Here is a 24079-nt window from a genome sequence, read left to right on the forward strand (position 1 = left end):
ATCGGTGGAAACGCGTACATCAGCCTGTACTGATGCCACGGGGCCACTAACGCGTCCGACGCGTCTGCCCGAGGGTCGCACGTCCGTGCCACGAACCTCTTCACCTTGTAGTTGAGGCGAGACGCGAACAGGTCCACATCTGGAAGACCCCACTTCGCGCACAACATCTGGAAGACAGCCGGGTGGAGAGACCATTCCCCCTGATCCAGGGTCTGGCGACTCAGATAGTCCGCCTGCCAGTTCTCCACTCCCGGAATGTGAACCGCCGTTATCGCCGGGACATGAGTCTCGGCCCAAGATAGAATGTCGGCCACTTCTCGAGCCGCTCGGGCACTCCTGGTGCCCCCTTGGTGGTTGATGTAGGCCACCGCCGTGGCATTGTCCGTCTGCACCCGAACCGGGCAGCCCTGCAGCCGGTCCGTCCAGCGATGAAGACAGAGCCTTATCGCACGCAATTCCAGAATGTTGATCGGGAGGGAAGACTCCCACTCCGACCAGGTCCCCTGGGCGGACAGAACGCCCAGAACACCACCCCAGCCCGACAGGCTGGCATCCGTGGTGATTACCGTCCACGAGATCGGACGAAACGACTTGCCCCCGGACACCAACGGGGACTGGAGCCACCACAGAAGGTTTTCCCTGGTGCGATGACTCAACGAGATCTGAAGATCCAAAGATTGAGGTCGCCCGTCCCACCTGGACAGGATATCCGCTTGGAGACCCCGCGTGTGAAACTACGCGAAAGGAACGCCTCGAAGGCCGAGACCATCAATCGCAGACATCTCATACACGTCCGCAGAGACGAGTGTGGAACGTCCCTGAGGGACCTGACTTCCTCCTGAAGAGTCCTGAGTTTGTCTTCCGGCAGGAAGACCTTCGCCTGCACCGAGTCCAGTATCATTCCCAGATAGGGGAGACGAACCGACGGACTCAGTGTCGACTTTGGAACATTTATCGTCCAACCAAACTCCTGCAGAGTTTGCATTGTGACAGACAGGTCCTCCTCCAGACCCTGTCTGGTCGCAGACCGAACCAGAATGTCGTCCAGATACCCCAGGACAGAAATGCCCTGGGCCCTCAATAATGCCAGAACCGGTGCAAGCACCTTGGTGAAGACCCGCGGAGCCGAGGCGAGACCAAAGGGCAACGCCACGAACTGGTAGTGATCCTCCGCAATGGCAAATCGAAGGTATCTCTGATGACCCTCGAATATGGGGATGTGAAGGTACGCATCCTTCAAATCGATGGAGGCCATGAATTCCCCCGGAACGAGGGCAGCCACCACCGAGCGCAGGGATTCCATGCGGAACTTGCGAACCCGCACAGAGCGGTTCAGAGCCTTCAAGTCCAGAATCGGACGAACCTTGCCCTCCTTCCTGGGCACGGTGAACAGATTGGAATAAAACCCCCGAAATCTGTCCCGATGAGGCACCGGAACCACCACTCCCTGAGCCCTCAGGTCCCGCACCGCCAGGTGCAGATCCCGCAGGCGCTCTGGAGACAGTTGAAGATTTGAGGGAAAAAATCTGCTCTCCGGCCGAGAGAGAAACTCGATCTTGTAACCAGATCGAACGATTTCCAGAACCCATCTGTCCCGCCCACGGGCCAACCAGGGCTGAAGAAAACCGAGCAAGCGTCCCCCCACCCCAAAACTGGGTGAGGGCGCCCCTTCAGGCCGAACTGTTATGGGCTGCAGGTCCGGATTGGCCGGACTTCTGTTTCCCAGACCAGGGCTTCTTCTGAGAGCCTTGGCCTTTGAACGGTTTGCCCTTGTAGTGCGGCCGAAAGGCACGAAAGGACCCCTGAGGGGGCCGAAAATTAGCATGCTTCTTCCCAGAAGCCCCCTTAGCCTTGGGGAAATGGGGCAAGAGAGTGCTCTTACCCCCGGTGATCCCCTTAATCAACACATCCAGGGACTCCCCAAAAAGGCGAGACCCATCATAAGGCAGATTGGCTAAGGTCTTACGTGAAGATTGGTCCACCGACCAACATTTCAACCAAACCAGGCGGCGAGACAACACCGCCACGCTGTGCACACGTGCAGCCAACGGAATCAGGTCCAGGTCCGCATCACACAGATACATGACACCCTGGTGGATCTGATCCACCATATCCAGGGTCGCCGCCGAGGCCGAATCGGCCACTAGGACGCGCCTAAGCATCTGCGTCCAACTTGCGATCGCCTGGGCCGCCATGAGAGAAGCAAACAGAGCCTTAAGCATAGAACCCGTAACAGAATAAGTATGACGGGCAAGAGACTCCAGTCTCCTATCCGTGGCATCACGGAAAACAGGGGAACCCTCTGCAGGAATCGCAGTGGCTTTGTTCAAAACCGCAATTGCATGATCCACTGGCGGAGGCACACACCACCGTTCATCAGTGGCAGGCGAGAAAGGATAACGCAGCTTGAATTTACTTGGTACCGCAAAAGGCTTGCGCAGATCGCGCCATTGATCCTTAACAGCGCGCTGAAAATCAGCATTGCAGGGAAAAACCTGCGGCGTCCTGCGTTTCCTCTGCGTCCCATAAGCCGCCAAGGCAGCGGGGGGACACACTTCGTCCTGCAAACGTAGCGTCTGCTTAATGGAAGCAATCAACTCATCCATGATTGCAAGCTCTTCAGGCGAGCCAGGGGGAGAATTATCAACCCCCTCAACTTCAGCCTCTACCTCAGACCCCACTAGATCAAGAGAGGAGCGGGACCCCGATAAGGAGGTCCCTGCCAGAACAGCCCCATCACCTTCACCCTCAGAATCAGAGGACAGAGCAACTCTGGGCCGTTTAGTAGATTGAGCAGCCACCAGCATTTGCACCTGGGCAGCAAGGCCAGCCACAATAGTGGCTAAATCCCCCCCTGGGGGGGAAACAGCGGTCCCCTGGCTTTCCACCAATACTGTAGGAAACTTGCCCTCCTGAGAATCCATTGCCCCTGTAATGCCAGACAACCAAGGGTTAACTGCTCCCTTTTAGCAAGCGCGGCAAGCGCAGCCCACCGCACCACACTCAGGCACAATGAGACCCCCCACAGGGAATACACAAACTGAATACAGGCAATGGATAGCAAGAACAGAAGGATAAAACCTGAGGAGACCCCGCTGCTGCTGCTGCCTCGATCGGTGTTCCTGGAAAGAGGAAGCGATGCTGCCAGGGCGCTCTATGTAAGCCTATGGAGGCTACAAGAAAATGGCCGCCGTGCACGTAAACCATGCGGCCAGAGCGGGCGCCGGTAAAATGGCGTCGTTTGGCGCCGAAAACGCCGCTCCACAGTGCATAAAAACACACACATTACATCCCAATATAAGGATACATGTTAGATCGCCGCAGCGATCGCTGTATATGCCCAAACATGCCAAGAAAAAACATGCCCCACAGCACACAGCTTCTCACACTGCCCAGCCTGACACACACAGTGTCATACAGCTCCCCCCCCCCCCCCCTTGCAGCCCACAGCATGCAGCCGAGAGATAGGGAGACAAGCAGTGTGATTAAAGGCAGGTTACACAGTCCCAGACTGAGACCCCCCCACATAAATACACTTACCTCACATGGCGTGGGGAACCCGCACAGGCGAACAAGCCGCTGCACATGAGGCAGGGAGAGTCGCAATTCAAGACGCACACAATGGAGGTTAAGAAACCGCACAGCGTCCGGTGAGGTAGCCACCTCACCAATCATCCCTGCACCGAACAGGGATGGGTCGTTCACTGTGCCAGGAGCGTTACCTGGCTGAACGCTCGATGGCAGACTGGGAAGCCACTGACCCACGACCTGCGACCAGGGGGATCAGCCCGAGACCCAGTCCGCATGATCCTCTTCGTCCGAAGAACTAACTAATGCTGACAAAAATAACAGCTAAGTAAAGATAGAGAGAAAACTCAAACAAAATATTAAAAAGAAGAAAGAGTCTGGGACAGAAAGTCCCAGCACAGAGAGAGCCAGCCACTCCTGACAAGCTAGACATTAAAAACTGAGATATGGTTGCAGGAAGTAGGAGGGTATTGACTGAGGGGACCACCCCTTGAGGGTGGGATATGTTAAAGCTTTATTGTTAACATATTCTGTTGCCTAGCTACTCCTTCGGAGCAAAGTCTAATACCCCATATGTGACGAATATGAAGAGGCGGCGACTGTCGGAGGACGTAAGAGAAACTATTTTTTGTGAAGAAACAACAACAAGTGGGACACAATTATGAAGTGGAACAAAATTTATTGGAAATTTCAAAGTTTGTTAAATAAACTGGGCGTGCAAAATTATTCAGCCCCTTTACTTTCAGTGCAGCAAACTCTCTCCAGAAGTTCAGTGAGGATCTCTGAATGATCCAATGTTGACATAAATGACTAATGATGATAAATAGAATCCACCTGTTGTGTAATCAAGTCTCCGTATAAATGCACCTGCACTGTGATAGTCTCAGAGGTCCGTTTAAAGCGCAGAGAGCATCATGAAGAACAAGGAACACACCAGGCAGGTCCGAGATACTGTTGTGGAGAAGTTTAAAGCCGGATTTGGAAACAAAAAGATTTCCCAGGCTTTAAACATCCCAAAGAGCACTGTGCAAGCGATAATATTGAAACGGAAGGAGTATCGGACCACTGCAAATCTATGAAGACCTGGCGGTCCCTCTAAACTTTCAGCTCATACAAGGAGAAGACTGATCAAAGATGCAGCCAAGAGGCCCATGATCACTCTGGATGAACTGCAGAGTTCTACAGCTGAGGTGGGAGACTCTGTCCATAGGACAACAATCAGTCGTATACTGCACAAATCTGGCCTTTATGGAAGAGTGGCAAAAAGAAAGCAATTTCTAAAAGATATCCATAAAAAGTGTTGTTTAAAGTTTGCCACAACCCACCTGGGAGACACCAAACATGTGGAAGAAGGTGCTCTGGTCAGATGAAACCAAAACCAAACTTTTTGGCAACAATGCAAAACGTTGTTTGGTGTAAAAGCAACGCAGCTCATCACCCTGAACACACCATCCCCACTGTCAAACATGGTGGTGGCAGGATCATGGTTTGGGCCTGCTTTTCTTCAGCAGGGACAGGGAAGATGGTTAAATTTGATGGGAAGATGGATGGAACCAAATACAGGACCATTCTGGAAGAAAACCTGATGGAGTCTGCAAAAGACCTGAGACTGGGACGGAGATTTGTCTTCCAACAAGACAATGATCCAAAACAAAGCAAAATCTACAATGGAATGGATGACAAACATATCCAGGTGTCAGAATGGCCAAGTCAAAGTCCAGACCTGAATCCAATCGAGAATCTGTGGAAAGAACTGAAAACTGCTGATCAAGCTCTCTCCATCCGACCTCACTGAGCTCGAGCTGTTTTGCAAGGAGGAATGGGCAAAAATGTCAGTCTCTTGATGTGCATATCCGATAGAGACATACCCCAAGCGACTTACAGCTGTAATCACAGCAAAAGGTGGCGCTACAAAGTATTAACTTAAGGGGGCTGAATAATTTTGCACGCCCAATTTTTCAGTTTATTTGTTAAAGTTTGAAATATCCAATAAATTTCGTTCCACTTCATGAATGTGTCCCACTTGTTGATTCTTCACAAAAAATTACAGTTTTATATCTATGTTTGAAGCCTGAAATGTGGCAAAAGTTCGCCAAGTACAAGGGGGCCAAATACTTTCGCAAGGCACTGTATTTACGTTGGTACTTTGACGTTAAATACCGGGGTTATGGCAGCAGACCACAATAGTGGGGGAGAACTCAGGAGCAAAGTACATTTCGTGATTCCAGATATGCCACAGCAGTCTGCTATGAAAGTAGACTTCTGAGGTCGAATATATAGTATAGATGTAGATAGAAGATGGGAGGCGCCCCCCTTGGGAACTTTTAGAAAAAAAAGATTTTTTTTAAGAAAAAATCCTTTTCTCTGAAGTTCGACAGATGCAGCTCCAGCTAGTCAGTCAGAGACTATAGGGTTAATGCTCCTATCAGGAATAGGCACTAGGCAGGAAAAAAGCTTAAACAAACCTAGGGGCTGACCCTGCAGGTATAGTTGCAAGCAGCGTTTAGAATAGAACGGCTGATGAGTCTGTCAAAGTTCAGAGAAAGCGATTTTCTGGTAAGTGCTTACAAAAATCCAGTTCTCCATCGTTCAACAGACACAGCTCCATCTAGTCAGACTATATGGATGTCCCAAAGCCGTATATTCATGAGGGGTGGGAAGACAACGCAAACGGAAACGTAACTCCCCAAAGGCTAAACTTAGCCAACCAGGTAGCATGGAGCTCAACCCTGAAAACACAAATATACCCACTGAGAAACAAAAAAAAAAAACGCTTCTCAAAACCAGAACTCAGCTTGGATTCAATCACTCCAAGATCAACATGAGACTGCTCTTCCTAAATGTGATGACCTAGAAAACAGAAGCTCAAGACAAAATTTCCACCTCAGGGGGCTTCCCGAATGGATCTCCGACATACCTGACGCCATCAAATCTTATTAAAAGAACTCATCCCAGGTATTCCTGACCACAGGCTGGAGCTCGATCGGGCACATAGAGCCCTACAACCCCTTCGCCAGGATGGTCTCCCAAGGGACATTGTGGTCAAACCACACTTCTAGTCAGTGAAAGAGGAAATCGTAAAGACAAGAGGCATAGATAACCTAGCTATCCAAGGCCACAAAGTGAGGCTCTTCACTGACTTGTCCCCAACAACCATTCAACGCCGCAGGGCACTCAAACCTTTACTGCTGGCACTTTCCAACAAATCCCTAAAATACTGGTGGTCATTTCCTTTCTGCTTGAACATCATATACAATAAAACCTACGGCTTTTCCAACTTTCCAGATGGGGGAACGCATTCTCCACCAACTGGGCATTGTTTCCCAGGAACCACAATCCTCACCCTCCTCCACAAAGGTTGAATTTGTTCAAGCGTCCTCCCTCCAATCAGCCGTTAACCGCCACCTGGAACAAGCCGCAATCTAAAACTTCATCGGGACACTCTTCCTCCATGAGGTCCGACTGCAGACCATCTACTCCTACATCTCCCTCTGGGCTGGGAGGGGTTCTTTCTACTCCGTCCACTCTTTTCCTGAGCAATCTGTGATGACATATGCCACCAGTTTGGTGTGGTACTTGTTTTGAAAAGCTTTATTTTACAGTTGATCCGTTTCATTACCCGTTTCTACAGGTTTCTAAAATCTCTAACAAGGGTCTTATGAATGCATAGTCTTTAGGGCTCTTTTCCTTTTTCTTTTAGAGGACCGGGCAGGGGCCTACGGATCAGGGTGGCCCGAGTGCACCACCTCCTGTCAAGTCTCAGGTACCATGTTGCTCACCGACACTCCCAGGAATGCACCCTGTACATTACAGGATGCATGTAAACGATCCTACGTTGCAGTACCAGACGTTTTTGGTTCTGCATGTCTCTCCCTCAGGACGTTTATTCCTGGGTGTTTCTTTTCTATTTTCTGCTTGCTTCTGGCTTTGCTTAAAGCGGTTGTAAACCCTATGAAAAAAAAAAAATAAAAAAAAAAAAACCTGCAAGACAAAGGCATAATGAGCTAGTATGCATCGCATACTAGCCCATTATGTTTAACTTACCTTAAAACGAAGCCCCGACACGGACCCCCGGACATCGATGCGGGCGCTGCCATGATCCCTCGTCGTCTCTTCCGGGTTCGGCGGCTCCGGCGCGCTGATTAGCCGGAAGAGACGGCTCCAGCGCGCTGATTGGCCGGAGCCGCGATGACGTCACTCCCGCGCATGCGCGCGGGAGTGATTTTTCCGGCAAGCTCCCGGCAAGTTAATTGAAGGTCCCCCCGGACCTTCAGAGCGCATGCGCCGCTCGCGCGAGCGGCTGCATGCACTGTAAATATCTCCTAAACCGTGCCGGTTTAGGAGATTATTTGTACCTACAGGTAAGCCTTATTATAGGCTTACCTGTAGGTAAAAGTGTCAAAAAGCGGGATAAAACCGCTTTAATCATCTTTTTCCCTCTCCCATAATTCTACGAACAGGTTCAGCAACCCTTTCAAGCTCTCCAGAAGTGAACCTCATCTCACCAAGCGGATCGCTCTTCTCATTCCCATGGCTGACACAGTGAGTAATGATCTTTCTGCAGGTGGCTTCCCATAACACGCAAGGCCTTAATTCCCCAAGAGACGCAAAGTGTTCCAACACTATCACTCGCAGAAAGTCGAGGTACTCTTATTACAGGAGACTCACTTCCCTGCCTTCCCCACTCTATTTGGCCAACGCAACGTCTAAATATAATGTGGTGGCAATCTTTCTAGCCAAACATCACATTCCCGCAGACCCAAAAGGGCGTTCTATTTTAGTTTAAAGGACACAGACGGCATCCTATACACCTTCGTTTCATACTATGCTCTTAAGGCCAGGCTAACTTTCTCTGAAATGCTATACCCCCCCCCCCCCCACCTCGAAGGTAGAGTAATCATGGGTGGCGACTAATATTGCCTTTGACAATTCCCTGGACAAATCGGGCCCCATTCAAGCTCATCTCATTAGACCCACTAAACAAAGCCTCCGTATAGCCCAACTTATCCACGGTCTTGGAATGGTTGATATATGGGAGGGAAGTATATTCCTCAACCAGAGACTTCACTCACTACTCCCCACCCCACGAATCTTTCGCAAGAATGGACCATATTCGCATTCCTACTTTAGATATCCCCCTGGTGTTAAATCGACGATTCGTGACATTTCATCGTCTGATCACTCCCTAGTTTCTCAAAATTCATAAGACGCAGGTCAGAAAAGACCTATCTCCATGGCGTCTGGATCCCGTTCGCTGTAGTGCTATAGAGAAAGCCCTGCAGGAATACTTTATCTTAAATGTTGTAGAGGACATATCGCCGACAACATTATTGGGGGGGGGGGGGCACAAAGTTATTCGTGGTCATTCAATTCAATTGGCTTCCAGGCTCAAACGCAAAAAACAAGCGAACATACTGAAGCTTGAACAGGAATTCAAAAATCTCAGTAGAGCCCATAAGAACGACCCCACGCCTGAGTCTTTGTCTCAGTTGGACATAGCCAAACTGGCCCTAAATATTGCACTCACAACGGACGCAGAAAGATCCGTACGATGGCAAGCGGCACGTTTCTATATTGAGGACAAAATTGGCCGTTATCTTGCTCACAAACTGACCCCCTAAATTCTGTCTGCTCTCCCAACCCCAAAATTCGAATATCTACGGGTAATTTAACACAAAACCCTACAATAATTATGGACACATTTCATAAATTCTACTCAAAACTCTAAAAAGAAGACTCGGATGACTGCAAATTAATCAAAACCTTCCTGGAGGGAATCCCCCTTCCCGAGATCAGTTTCTCTCACCGCAAGACCCTTAAATCCCCTATTTCGGATAAGGTCGTCGTTGAGGTGATCAAGGGCCTACGCTCCCAATTCGACCCCAGGTCCGGTTGAGCTACCACCTATTAAAAAACCTTCTCCAATACCCTCACTTCTTACTTTGTCAGGTTCTTTAACTCAATCTGTGGAGGTAGCACTGTTGACAAACCAAGCCTTTATTTCAGTTATACCTTAACTCGTACAGACCAAAGCGACTTAACCGCTTGCCGACCGCCGCGGTCAGCCCCTCACAGGCAGAGCGACGTAGTACTACGTCGCTAGCCTGCGAGGGTCTAGGGAGCAAGCGCGCACCCCCGGAGGCACGGTCACGGAACCCCCCCCCCCCCGCGCGCGTGACTGACGGACGGACCCGATGTCCGCCGGTCACTCGGTGATCGTCGGTGCAGAGGGAGAAAGGCAGGCGGCTGATGTAAACAAGCCACCTGTCATTCTCCCCTGTGTAGAATAAGTGATCATACGGTTCTACTATGTAGGACCGTTGATCACTGTTACTACACCTCAAGTCACAGAATCACGCCCCTAGGGACACACACCACCCCTCCCAAAAAAGTTAACCCCTTCATTGCCAGTGTAATTTTACAGTAACAGTGCATATTTATAGCACTGATTACTGTAGAAATGTCACTGGTAACCCCAAAAGTGTCAAAAATGTCAGTCAAGGGTCCGATCTGTCCGCCGCAATGTCGCAGTACTGCAAAAAAAAAAGAAAATCTCAGATCGCCGCCATTACGCGTTAAAAAAAAAAAAAAATGACAAATCTTTCCCTTTGTTAGTAAACGCGATAACTTTTGCGCAAACCAATCAAAATACGCATTTTGCGATTTTTTTTTACCAAACATATGTAGCAGAAAACAAATTGGCCGAAAATATTAAAAATTTTGATTTTTACATTTTTTTGGGGGGGAATTTCATATAAAAAAATGTGAAAAAATATTTTTGCAAAATTGACGCTCTTTTTTTGTTTATAGCGCATGATCAAAAAATCGCACAGGTGATCAAATACCACCAAAAGAAAGCTCTGTTTGTGGGGAAAAAAGGACGTCAAATTAGTTTAGGTATAGCGTCGCACGACCGTGCAATTGTCCGTTAAAGTCACGCAGTGCCGAATCGCAAAATAGGCCCTGGTCAGGAAGGGGGTAAAATCTTCCGGGGCTTAAGTAGTTATTTATAGACAGATTTCGCTAATAATGATCCAAGATCCTCACGAAAATCCTTGCCAACCGTCTAGAAGCTTTTATAGGCAACTATGTTCACGGAGATCAGGTGGGTTTCATACCTGGTAGACAGGGACCTGACCAGGTCAGGAGAGCCATCGATGTGGTTTCCATTTTATGGGCGGGTTTGGACGGCAGACCTTCACAACAGACTTCTTTCCCTAGACCTCCAGAAGGCTTTTAACTCAATCTCTTGGGAGTACATGTGCTTCGGCCCCAATTTAACTATCCTGGACTCCCTTTATTCTGAACCCTCGGCCCAAATTAGAATGCAAGGCCTCCATTCAGACCCCTTTCTTATCAACAAGGGGGTTAGGCAAGGCTGCCCCCTTTCCCCATTGATTTTCGCCATCGCTATAGAATCGCTGGCAATCACTATCCGCTCCAACCCAGATATCCATGGGATCAAGTGTGGCAACTCCACACACAAATGTGCATTGTTTGCGGACGATATCCTCCTATTTATCACTTCCCCCTCTGATCCGGGTTGCGGGTCAATATGAAGAAATCAATGGCTCTTAAATTTACCCCAACAACTAGTCAATCACCTCAAAGACCAGTTCTTCTCTTGGCACCACAAAGCTATTCCTTATCTGGATATACAGTTACCATCCTCCATTGATCAACACTATGAAGCCAATTATAAACCCCGTTTAAGAAACTCACCTCAGATTTAGCGAACTGGTCCAAACAAGAAATATCTTGGATAGGTAGAATGAATGCGATTAAAATGACACTCCCACAAATCATTAATTTGTTATTTGTTTAGGTTGCTCCCCATTCTGATTCCTAAATCCCACTTACGTGAACTCCAATCCACCATTATCAAATTTATTTGGGGTAAAAACGGACACCGTATCAACAAGACAACTCTGTAGACCAAAAAAACAAGGAAGCCTTGGTCTTCCTGATCTCCGGTACGGTCAAGCCTCAACTAGCTCAGATCTCCACAGTCTATATGCGGGGATAGAAGCCTGACTGGGTTCAAATGGAAAGGCAAGCGGTCCCCCTCTATACCATTGATTACCTTTTTTGTAAACACCCCAAATTCCGATCGCCTATCCTCTCACCCACCCTATCGCACTCAACCATATGTGACTATTTATAGGACCAATAAATTGAAATCTTCATAGCACCCGCTAGCCAACATCTTTCATAACCCTGATTTTCCCCCGGGTGAAAATATTAGGGCCTTTACATGGTGGACGGAGGGGTCTCTACAGAATTGGCCAATTTTTTTATGCTAATGGTCCTTTAGCTTATAGCCATTGTGTTAGACTGAAGATGCCACCTGCAAAGAGATTCAGGTTTGCCCAAATAAACCACTTCCTGAAAAGCATTACCGGGGATGAGATTAATTCCTGGCAGGTCACCCCATATTAACAATGGTGGTCAAGAACACAGGAGATGAGAGGAGGTAGCGGAAAGATCTGACAAAGCAGTTTTATATGCAAAAATGGGAACAGGATCTGGGCTTTACATGGGACCTTCATATTTGGAATCAATGATCTGAACGCACGATGAAGTGAGTCAGTGTCTCGCTGATGGAAGCTAGCATAAAAAAAGTCTTCACCAGATGGTACTTCGTACCATATCGCTTGGCAAAACTATATCCCAACACCTCGTCTTTATGCTTCAGGGGATGCTCACTTTGGTACAATAGTCCATACGTTTTGGCAATGTCCTAAAATCAGGGGGTTTTGGAATCACATTTTCCATATCATACAAAAGATGACTGGAATCCCGGTCCAACAATCCCCGGAACTGGCACTCTTGAACCAGAGGATTCCCACAATCCCCAAATCTATCCAATCCTTGATAGTCTTTATATTTCTGGGCGCTAAAATCATGATAGCCCGCCAATGGAAGCAATCTACAGTTTCCATAAACATGGCCAAACGAAAGATTTTGTGGACGACTCAGGAGAAAATTGCCAGTTTTCTCTTGAACACCAAAGAAAAATTTGAAGATATCTGGCAACCCTGTGCTCAGTACATGAATATTAGCATATGATCCTCATCCTCTCTGCTGAAATTTCTCCCCCTTGTTAGTGGATATCTTTCTCCAGCTCATAGAACTATTCCTCCTCCTCTCTCTACCTATCCTGCTTCTTTCACTCCTTTCCTTCACACTAATCTTCATCTTTATTCTTTAACTCCATTGCTTCTTGTTCTAAGTGTTAAAATGTTATATGCTTCCTCTGCTACCAAGGACTAATAGTTTTTGGGGGACTATAAGTTTTAGTCTGTAACTGCATAAGGCTACCTCTCTCAAGTCTTATGTCTAACCTCCATCCTATTACCGGGTCAAATCCCATTAATGCGCTTAGAAATGGACTATAACTCAAAATCTACCTATACCTCTCAAAATGTTATGCACAGATACTTCTATCCTCAGGAACCACGGTGGATAAAAAGTCATCATTGTCCTTCCTATATTCCTTTTGGTAGTCTGAGTTTGTATGCTGTAAACCCCCCCCAGATACTGATCTGTGTCACCTTGGCTCCGCTTTCTTGTTTTTTGGTTATATTTGTTCCTATGAAAAATCAAAAAATGGAAAAAAAAAAAAAGTTCTCTTAAACAGCAGCCTGCAAAACTTGGTGGCCAAAGGAAGCATCCGAAGATGCCAACACATCTTTGTAGAATTTTGTAAACATATGCACAGATGACCAAGTTGCCGCCTTGCAGAACAAACGCCTTACTGCAAAAAGCCCAAAAGGCACTCAGCGCACTCATAGAATTCGCTTCCCTGGGAAAGGAGGAACCTGACCTTTCAGTGAATAACTACCGTCTGCCTGATCCATGTGGATTTGGTCGCCGCAGACTCAGCCAATCCCTTCCGAGATCCTTCAGTAAGGATAAAAAGCCTCTGATTTTTTAAGACTGTGGTCTCCAGATAGACCTTAATCACCCGAACCACATCCAAAGAGTGCAACGCATATTCCTTGGAATATTTGGGCTTAGGGTAGAGTGAAGGCAACACAATGTCTTTATTCAGATGAAAATCAGAAACAATGTTAGGAAGAAACGACTGATTAGGTCGAAGTACAACCAGATAATCTGAGCAGCAGGATAACGCCGCTAGTTCAGATACTCTGCGAGCGGAAGTGATAGCAACCAAGAATGCAACCTTCTGGGACAATGAAAGCTGAGAAATCTCCTGAATGTTATGAAAAGGAGGCTTTTGAAGAACAGATAATACCAGATTGAGGTCCCACGGAGGTAGCGGGGACCTTCTCAGCGGAACCATATGGAGCACTCCCTGAATAAAAAAAGGTGCAAATCAAAGCATGCGTAGATAACGGAAATGTATAGCCAAAGCTTGGCCTTTGTTCAACTCCTTTCTGCAGAAAAGCGAAGACCATAGCTATCGAAAACAAGAGCCAGAGTCAGAAAGAGAGGCTTTTCTGACTCTGCTTAAACTAGGCAGAAACAAACTGATGATATCAGGTGTGTGGGGCTATGCCTGCAGGGACAGCCCCAATAGGTGTGGTAATTTTTTTCCTGCCTAGTAGTGCTGCAACGACGTGTCAACGTAATCGATTACGTTGACTATGGAAATACGCCGGCATGCATAAAAGCTGTTGACGCATCACATCGGCTTCTGCTCCTAGGAATGGAGAAAGTTCCAGTCTACCACAAAAAGCTAGACCACGATTATCAAAAGTATGGGAGTTCTTTAAACAGAGGCCAGATAAAATGGTCCTTTGTTCCCTTTGCAAAACCGAAATGGCGTACCATGGCAGCACAACTGCAAAGCACGAGCACCTCAGAAGAAAACATACTGGTGCTCTCTAACCTCAAAAGAACGACCCATCTTTGTAAGTAGTACTATATTATTACATACAATACATGCTAGGTAATAATTACGGATACATCATTTATTGGTGCATGCTCAGGGGTACCTATTTGTTGCTGCTTTGCTTTAAGCTTTGTAGTGGCCAGCTCACGTTTTTTTAAATGTTCCACAAGGCACTTTGCAGCCTTCAAGTGTCTTGCTGATCTGGGGATCTCTCAGGGCATGGTTGACAACTGCAATCTAACCAGCACACCTGGGAGAAGAGATGCCATGCTTTTCTTCCGAAATACGCAGAGCAGCGAACAACATTTGCATTTATTTTTTGGCACTTATCTTTCATGTATTTTTGCACACAGTGTTGAGCAGTGCTTTTTTTGAATTTATATGGCATTTTGAATGCTTCTGGTTCTGAATGAATGGCATTATTCGTGCCTGATGCTAAAGCGATGTTTACATTTTTTTTTTGGCACTTTATTTTTGTATATTGTAAAAACGTCAACCATATTAAAGTATTTTTTAGAAAAAATTTAATAAAAGTTGAAATATTATATTAGAAGTTGTACTTATTTTTTGTAAAGTTATTCAAAGGATTAGCTAATCAAAAAAAGAACACTAAGGGCTCTTTCACACAGGCGGACCGTTCAGATCCACCTGTCCGTTTTTTTGGCGGATCTGAACGGTCCCCCACATTCATCCCTATGGGACATCGGATGTCAGCAGAGACATGTCCGCTGACATCCGATCCGTCAAATCTGGATGGAAACCCTATTTTCCATCCGTCCAGCGGATCGGATGAGAACGGACCGACAGTCCGTTCCCATCCGATTTCCCCCATAGAGATGCATGGGGAACTGACAGCTGTCTCCGCACAGAGTGCGGAGACACAGCTGCCATCCTCCTGCTCAGCGGGGGATCGGCGGATCGATCCCCCGCTGAGAAACGGACTCCGTCCGACGCACGGAGTGTGTGAAAGGGGCATAAATTAAGCAAAAAATAAATAAAATAAAAATAATCGTTAGAGTAGCCGGCTAATTGATAAAATAAATCGCTAGATTAGTTGACAGAAAAAAATAATCGTTCGTTGCAGCTCTACTGCCTATTCCTGATAGGAGTATAACCCTATAGTCTGACTAGATGGAGCTGCGTCTGTCGATGAACGATAGAGAAAACCTACCGTTAGTTCACCGGTAACGGTCTTTCTTACGAGCCTTCCAGGATGGCCCAACGTGAGAGATGATAGGCTCCTCCCCACCGGAAACAATCAATTAACGTTTGTTAAAAGGCCCCATCCTTCCCTCTGCCCCTCAGTTGTAAAAAAAAAAAAAACTATCTTCCACAACCAATTCCGAGGGAAGTGTTCTTCATAATTCTATAGGTACTTACCACCTAAGTTTATCCATAATATTCACACCCATTTAACAAGGGCGGGTAGGCCGGCCGTCCTGGAAGGCTCATAAGAAAGACTGTTACCGGTGAACGGTAGGTTTTCTCTCGCCTTCAAGGACGGCCCAACTTGAGGATAATAGATCATGCCTACCTTAGGGTAGGACCACTGCCTGTAAGACCCTTCTGCCAAATGCTAGGTCTTGTTGGGACAAGACCTAGTACTTCTACACGGTAATACTTCAGGAAGGTGTCATGACTGGACCAGGTGGCTGCACTGCGGATCTGTTCCCATGATGCTCCGGCTTTCTCGGCCAAGGATGTACCAATGGTCCTTGTTGAGTGTGCTTTAACCTTAGTTGGAGCAGGAATGCCTGATGACTCATAGGAGGTGGTAATTGCTTGTCTAATCCACCTAGCTACCGAAGGCTTAGAAGCCTGCAACCCCTTTCTAGGCCCAGAATGAAGGACTAAGGGTGATTTGATCTCCTGAAGGTTTTGGTTCTGAGTGAGAAGGGCTCTTCTTACAACACAGTGGAATTCCCATTCCTTCCTATTCTTTGGTTTATCACAGAAGGAGGGCAGATTTCTTGTGACCTATGGAATGAGGATGCCACCTTAGGTAAATACAGAGGATCTGGCTTTAGGACAATCCTATCTGGAAAAACCAACAAAAAAGGTTCCTTTATGGAAAGAGCTTGAAGATAGCCTACTCTTCTTGCTGTAGCAATGGCTAGCAGGAAGGCCACTTTTAAAGACAAAAGTTTAAAGGAGATTTCCTTTAAAGGTTCAAACAGGTCCTTAGATAACGCCTCTAAGACCCTGGTCAGGTCCCAAGGTGGGAACCGGTTTCTAGTAATGGGGGTAACCCTATGCCTAGCTAACAAAAATCTTTTGATTAACGGCTCTTTTGCCAGACTAATGTCCAAAAATACCAAAAGAGCCGCTATTAGTACCTTAAGGGTGTTAATAGCCACACCCTTATCTACTCCGTCCTGTAAGAATTCTAGAATCTTAGAAATAGAGGTAGAGGCAAATTCCTTTTGCCTATGCCAGGCACAATTTTTTTTCCATACTTTAAAGTAAATATTCCTAGTGACTGGTTTTCTGCTTAGTAAAAGTGTCTACGACTCTTTCTGAGCATCCTTTTGCAATTAAGAGTTGGCGCTCAGTAACCAGGCTGTCAGTTTAAAGAATTCGGATATAGAACTGGTCCCTTAGACAGTAGGTCTGGGGAAATCGGGAGCTTCCAAGGGCAAGCTATTGACATGGCTTTCAGCATGGCAAACCAAGGCCTCTTGGGCCACCAAGGGGCAATCAGGATCAATTTCAGGTTCTGAGATTGGCTCAACTTCTGTAGGACTCTGGGGATTAGTATCAGAGGAGGGAAGGCATAGGCTAGCTCGAACTGCCACGGCTGGGCTAGAGCATTCAGGCCCATCATCCCTTTGGACCGTGAGGGGGAGAAGAAACTTTCCACCTTTTTGTTCTGAACAGAGGCAAATAGGTCTATCTCTGGCTGTCGGAACTTTTCTACTAGTGACAAGAAGATGTTGGGATTTAGTTCCCTTTCTTCTTTTACAGGGTGGCCACTGAGGAAGTCTGCCTGCAAGTTGTTCTCTCCCTTGATGTGAATGGCCATTAAGGAAATTATTCTCCCTTCGGCCCAACTTAGGATGTTTTGTGTCAGGGCAAGGAGGGGGCTTGACCTGGTCCCTCCTTGTCGGTTCAGGTAGGCCACCATTGTGGTGTTGTCTGATAGAATCAGGACTTCTCTGTTCAGGATGAACTTTTGGAAGGCTTTTAAGGCTTTCCCCACTGCCTTCAACTCTCTGAAGTTGGAAGAGGCCCGTGCTGTTCCTTTGCTCCAGACTCCCTGAGACTGAGCTCCTAAGTGGGCTCCCCAACCCTTGATGCTTGCATCTGTGGTAATCCGTATGGGATTCCACTGACCCCAAGGTCTGCCTTCTCCCAGGTTGTTTGGATTTGTCCACCATACCAAAGACGACTGTACTTGTGTGGTGAGATTAACCCTTTCGTCTAGAGATTCTGTCTCTGTCCCAAGAGGACAGATGGAAGAAGAGAAGCTCTCTTGCGTGAAGTTGTGTCCACACAACTGCGGGGATGCTGGCTGACATAAGTCCTAGAACTCAAGATTTCTCTCCTGGAACAGGTTTGAGCATTCTTTAAGGCTAGAACTGCAGAAACTATCTTTTCCCTTTTTGCTTTGGGTAAAAATAGTTTGAGACACTGAATCCACCTGGAAACCCAGAAAGATTTGCCTTTGGGTTGGAACCAGGAATGACTTCTCCAGGTTTATGAGCCACCCCAACTTCCGTAGGAACCTCATAACCCGTTGAGTGTCCCTGTTTACTTGAGCTGCTGATTTGCCAAAAATCAGCAGATAGTCCAGGTAAGGGATTTTGGCTATCCCCCGAGTGTAGGTGGGCTACCGCCTCTGCTAGAACTTTTGTGAAGATTCTTGGACTGGCTGCTAGTCCAAAGGGTAATGCTCTAAACTGCCAATGAGTTGTCCCTTCTTTTGTCACCATCGCAAACCTCAGGAAGGCCTGATGTTCCTGGTGGATGGGAACATGCAGGTATGCATCTCTGAGGTCTAACGTAGCCATGAAAACTTATTTCAGTAAGTTCTCTCTCACTGAGTAGATGGTTTCCATTGTAAACCTCCTGTAAAGCAGAAACTTGAGGCTTTTCAAGTTTATTAGAAGGCGATATTTTCCTGAGGGTTTTGGACCACAGTAAAACCCCTGGAAGAATTGATCTTTTGGGACCGGAATCATCACCAACTGTTCTGCCAGTTCCTGAATCCCTAGCAGAAGGGCTTCTTTTTTCTGAATGTCCTTGGGAAGCTGTGTAAGGGTTACTGTCATAGGGGTATCAATGCAAATTGTAGTCGGTAGCCTTCTTTTATAAGGGAGTAAATATATGGGGAGACTGCCATTTCTTCCCAACTGGCTAGAAATTGGCTCAGTCTGCCTCCTACTCTGACTTTGACGTCATTTGTTATCCCTTGCGCCAGAAGAGGAAGAGAACAGCAAGCTGCTTCTCTGTCTTCCCTTCCGAAAATTCAAATTTTTTGCAGGTTCTCTTTTGTTCCTTTGTCTTTGGTCCCGGGGGGCCACGAAAAAAATTTCCTGTTACTCTTTTTGGGTTTGGCAGGAAATTTTTTCCCCTTTTCTAAGGATCGGGTCAGTACATCATCTAGCCCAGAGCCAAACAAAAGGGACCCTTCAAAAGGTAAACCACAAAGTTTTGTCTTAGCAGTGACATCACCTTTAGCCAGATGGCTCTCCTGCCAGAATTTAGGAGAGCCCCTGATTTAAGGTGTCTAAGGTTTTGGTTTGAGACAAGTTTTTACTCAGTCTTTCAATCCAAAAGAAAGCATTTCTTGCCACACAGGAAACAGCCAAGGCTGGGGCCATAGCAGATGCATTGGCATCCCAGGCCTTCCCTAGTAGGGACTCTGCTTTACGGTTCATGACATCCTTGATGCTACCTGCATCTACAAAGGAGAGGTCTGTCCTTTTTGTTACCTGTGCCAAAGGGGCATCTAATTTAGGCTTCTTCCTTAAAAGGAAATCTCCTTTTCCAGGATCCCGCTTTGTTTAACCTGCTTTCAGGTAGTTGCCATTGTTGAAGGATTAAATCCTTAAGGGAATGGTGTATAGGTAGAACTATAGAAGGGCTTTTGCCAAGACCCCTGTAGAGCTTATCCTGAGCTGAGGTTTCCTTAGGTAGATCAGGTATCTCCTCTGAGGTATAGTTAGCCTGAAGGAGTCCCTGCATGTTTTCTAGACCAAACAAACTTCTTGATGGTTCTACCTCATCAGGAAAATCTGAGTCCCTGTCCCCTTCCGAGCAGGTTTGGGAATCTGAGCGGCTCTCCTGTGGTGACAACCCACCTTCCTCCCTAACTTGTGCTGAGGAAAGACCTTGGGAGGGTGGAATGCGACCTGAGGATTCTATCCTGGGTAAAGAGCTCTCTTGAGAAGAAGTCCCTTCTAATGAAGAGAGTTCTTTTAGGATCTACAGCACTTGGGGTACCTACTGTAGAACGTACAGTTTTAACAGTAGTCAACATTTCTTATAATAATTCTTTCATTAACCCTGAAGTTTCTCTCCCTGTTAACTTTTAGATACATTTGTAGCAGAAAGGCTTGGTGTGGGAACTGGATAACCTATCCCCGCAATTACCACACTTCTTAGAAGCAACAGGGCCTACTAGTGCCGGGGTAGTAGTAGAAGTTTCTTGTGAACAGCTCAGGGACTCTGGAAGACAGGATACAAAGACATAAGTAGTGGTGCACCGAAATTTCGGCCACCGAAATTTTTGGTCGAAAATGGGCTTATTCCATTTCGGCCGAAAATGGGTTGAAAATGCCGATACTAAAGATGGCCGCTGCGGGCGCAGCGCAGGTTTCAAAAGACCCGCCTCTGGCCAGCGGCCCACCTCCCGGTGATGTCACTACTTACTACGATGTGCATGAATGAACAGAACTGGCGAGCAGCCGCTAATAGCTGTAACTAAGTGAGCGCTTCACTTCCCTATCAGGCGGGTATCTCCGCTGACAGGGAAGTGAAGCGCTCGCCTAATTAAAGCTATTAGCAGCTGCTCGCCTGCCGGGTCTGTTAGTTCATTCATGCACAGATCGTAGTAGTAGTAGTGACATCACCGGGAGGCGGGGCTTTTGAAAGGAAGAACACAGGAAAGCAGAGAGTAAAGAGACTGCATCATTGGGATGGGGAGGGACGCTGAGGTGAGGTTACCAATGGTATTAGTATTATGCAGCATGAGGGGGTTAATGTATTGCCACTGCTGGTCACTGATGCATTAGTGACCGACCAGTGGCAGTTAGTTAACCCCTTTGTGCTTAATTAACACTGATACTGGTTGCACTAATGCAGCACAAAGGTGTTAATTAACTGCCACTGGTCGGTCACGAATGAATCAGTGACCAGCAGTGGCAATACATTAACCCCTCATGCTGCATAATACAAATGCCATTGGTAATTAAATTAACCACCTAAAATTATAAATAGAACCGGCGCTCAATCACCCCCAATAGGTTATAAAAATCACAGGAATAAATATGAACATCTAAAAACAAGCAAAGCAACAGCAAATCAATGTAAATAAATGAACAGTAATGTGCACAGTGACAAGTGCTAGTATACCATAATAAAAATAAGCAGCAATATTCGTACTCTACCCAATTTATTTTATCCTTTTACTACATCTGGTTGATGGTCAGCGCATAGGCTTATCCTACCTTTTTAAATTAACCACTTGCCAACCCGTGTATGCCCCTGTTCTATCTATTTTAAAATCATTTGGGGAAAAAAATCATTTTCGGTTTTCGGCCAAGGGCATCCTGCATTTTCGGTTTCGGCCCAGAATTTTCATTTCGGTGCATCCCTACATATAAGTATCACTCTTCCCCAAAACATGAATGAAAAGACCATAGAAAGGACACTACACGTCCGACTAAGGTCAGGGAAATGGGAGAATTTAGTCCAGGCATATTTTAAGTCTAACAGCAGACTTGGAAGCACAACCCAAATCAAAGATAAGTCTTTTCACTTACTTGGTTCCATCCTGGGTTTTGCTACCGACACCTGGACCGGCCTCTCCTCCTCCTTCCCCGGAGGATGAGTTGTGCAGGGCTTCATTTCCCCAGCAGCTGTCCGAGCTCAGATAGCCTGGGAGTCTGCATCACCGCTAAGAAGCGGTTCCGACATCTCCTCCACACTCTTATTCTTCCGCATGATTGCGTGCGTCTGACGTTGCACCGGAAGTTCCGGTCTGAAGAGCTACTGGCGCCGGAGACAAGACCTGGACGGACACCACAGGTGACCGACGGCTTGTATACCTGAGGCCGACCTGTGAGAAGCCTGAGGAGGCGGCAGGTAGAGCTCAGTCTTCACCTCCTTTCCAGGAGAGGCAGTTTGCTGAACCTGGCCCACAGGGGTACCTTTCGACTCCCAGAGTCTGCAGGTCAGTGAACATAAACATTTCAAAATAAAAAGGGGTGCAATTCTCGCGCTATCAAATATTATGATAACCTAAAAACCTTTAATGCTGCAGGTACTGTTATTTGTAACCACACAATGCAGGTAAATATAAAGGGGAGGAGTACCGCTCTTCAAAAGTGCATCCATGCTCAAAAATATCTTTGTATGACTTCAGTATATATAATATAGTGCAAATATTTTATAAAGGCTATCTAAAGTGTCTCAGTGTCAAGCCCTGGAAGAAGCTGCGTGAGGGCGCAGCGTAACGTGTAGGACAGAGCACCGGAAGTGACGTAGCGGCACACAGACTCACATTTGATACACGCAATTGAAAAGCAAGATACATGTGAGTGTTACTCTGTTTTTTATTGATAAATGATCTGGCAATACACTATATTAGCCCGTTTATTTTTGGAGATTTTGAGGTCCCTTCCATGACCCTACTAAACCGATCCTCAATATAAGGAGAAAACGGTATCCAGCATCTCTATAGGACCCCAGTGGCAGAGAGGAGTAAGGACACAGTATGAGGCTTAACATTGAAGAGATTGAGGTGAGCGCATAGGACACCTAGTGGTCACGAACACCGAAGAGCACCTGCATGCATTTGTATATAGGAGGAAGATTTTGATCACCATTAACACTATTTGGGACACTTGAGCACTTTAAATAATAAAAAAACAGTATTGAACCCCCTGTGAATCTATACAGAGACTTTGAATATCGGTTTAATACAGTGTGATATTATAAGCACAGAACACTTTTGGAATTTATTTATCACCATTAAGATTGTTTATTTAATATTTTTTTAATAATTTTATATATTTGTATGGTTTTTATACACCAATCAATATCAAGGCATTGTTAATAGGATTTTTCACAGCAAGCACATATTTAATATTTATTTATTTATTTGACACTGAGACACTTTAGATAGCCTTTATAAAATATTTGCACTATATTATATATACTGAAGTCATACAAAGATATTTTTGAGCACGGATGCACTTTTGAAGCGCGGTACTCCTCCCCTTTATAACAAACGTTTCGTTGAAGGAAGAAACAATCTAAAACTGAGGGGCAGAGGGAAGGGTGGGGCCTTTTAACAAACGTTAATTGATTGGGTTTCCTGTGGGCAGGAGCCTATCATCTCTCACGTTGGGCCGTCCTGGAAGGAGAGGAGAGAAAGTACTCTTTAGGATGGCCATCCATGTTCAATTTTTGATTAGATTTATCACAAACCACATAATATGAGGTCAAAGCTAAACACTTTCACTTGTATCCAATTAGGCAGGCATTTGTACTACATAGTTGAAGGTAAATTTCAAGAAAATTGTACAGAAAAAACTAAGAACATTGTATCATGTATGGTTATAGCCTTAGGGCTCTTTCACACGGGCGGTCCGATCAGATCCGCCTGTCAGTTTTTTTAGGCGGATCTGATCGGATGCCCCATTCAGCCCTATGGAGCAGCGGATGACATGTCCGCTGACACCCGCTGCCATCCGCATCCGATCCTGTCCGTGAAATTCGGAGGGATGGAAACCCTACGGAGGCAGACCGTGTGAAAGAGCCCTTAGGAAACTGATTTTAAACCAAACACATCAGCTTCCCTGACAGGCATGTATCTCCGCTGACAAGGAAGTGAAGCGCTCACATAGTTACAGCTAATAGCGGCCGCTCCCCCCGCCCGGTGTCAGGTCAGTTCTGTTCTGTTCTCATTCACACATAGTTGACAGGCTTACAGGGATGCACAGGGATGGATCACATAGTAATATCTATAGCGGCCGCTCGCCCCCCCCCGCCCGGTGTTAGGTCAGTTCTGTTCTCATTCACACATAGTTGACACTGACAGGCTGACAGGGATGCACAGGGAAGGATCACATAGTAATATCTATAGCGGCCGCTCGCCCCGCCCTCCCGCCTGGTATGTCCATTCACTAATGCACAGAGTAGTAGGGACGTCATTGAGAGGCGGACGGCCGGCCAGAGGCGGGACTTTTAAAGCCTGCCCTGTGCTGCGCTGCGCCCTCCTTCTCCACGGCGGCCATTATTTTCGGCAATGTTAACCCATTATCGGCCGAAATGAGATAGGCTCATTTTCGGCCGATAATTTCGGTGGCCGAAATTTCGGTGCATCCCTAAAAATTACTATTATAGCCTTTGCATTTTGAAAAAGGATTTTCTCTTTCAAGTCTGAGCTCCTCTAGGCTATTTAAGTGAAAAACATATCTTTAAGAAAATGTAAGGTGTGAGAAGGCTACTTTACAGGCAAGCCAG

This window comes from Pelophylax lessonae (genome assembly GCF_965119305.1).
Source record: "Pelophylax lessonae genome assembly, chromosome: 1".
Classification (NCBI taxonomy): Eukaryota; Metazoa; Chordata; class Amphibia; order Anura; family Ranidae; genus Pelophylax; species Pelophylax lessonae.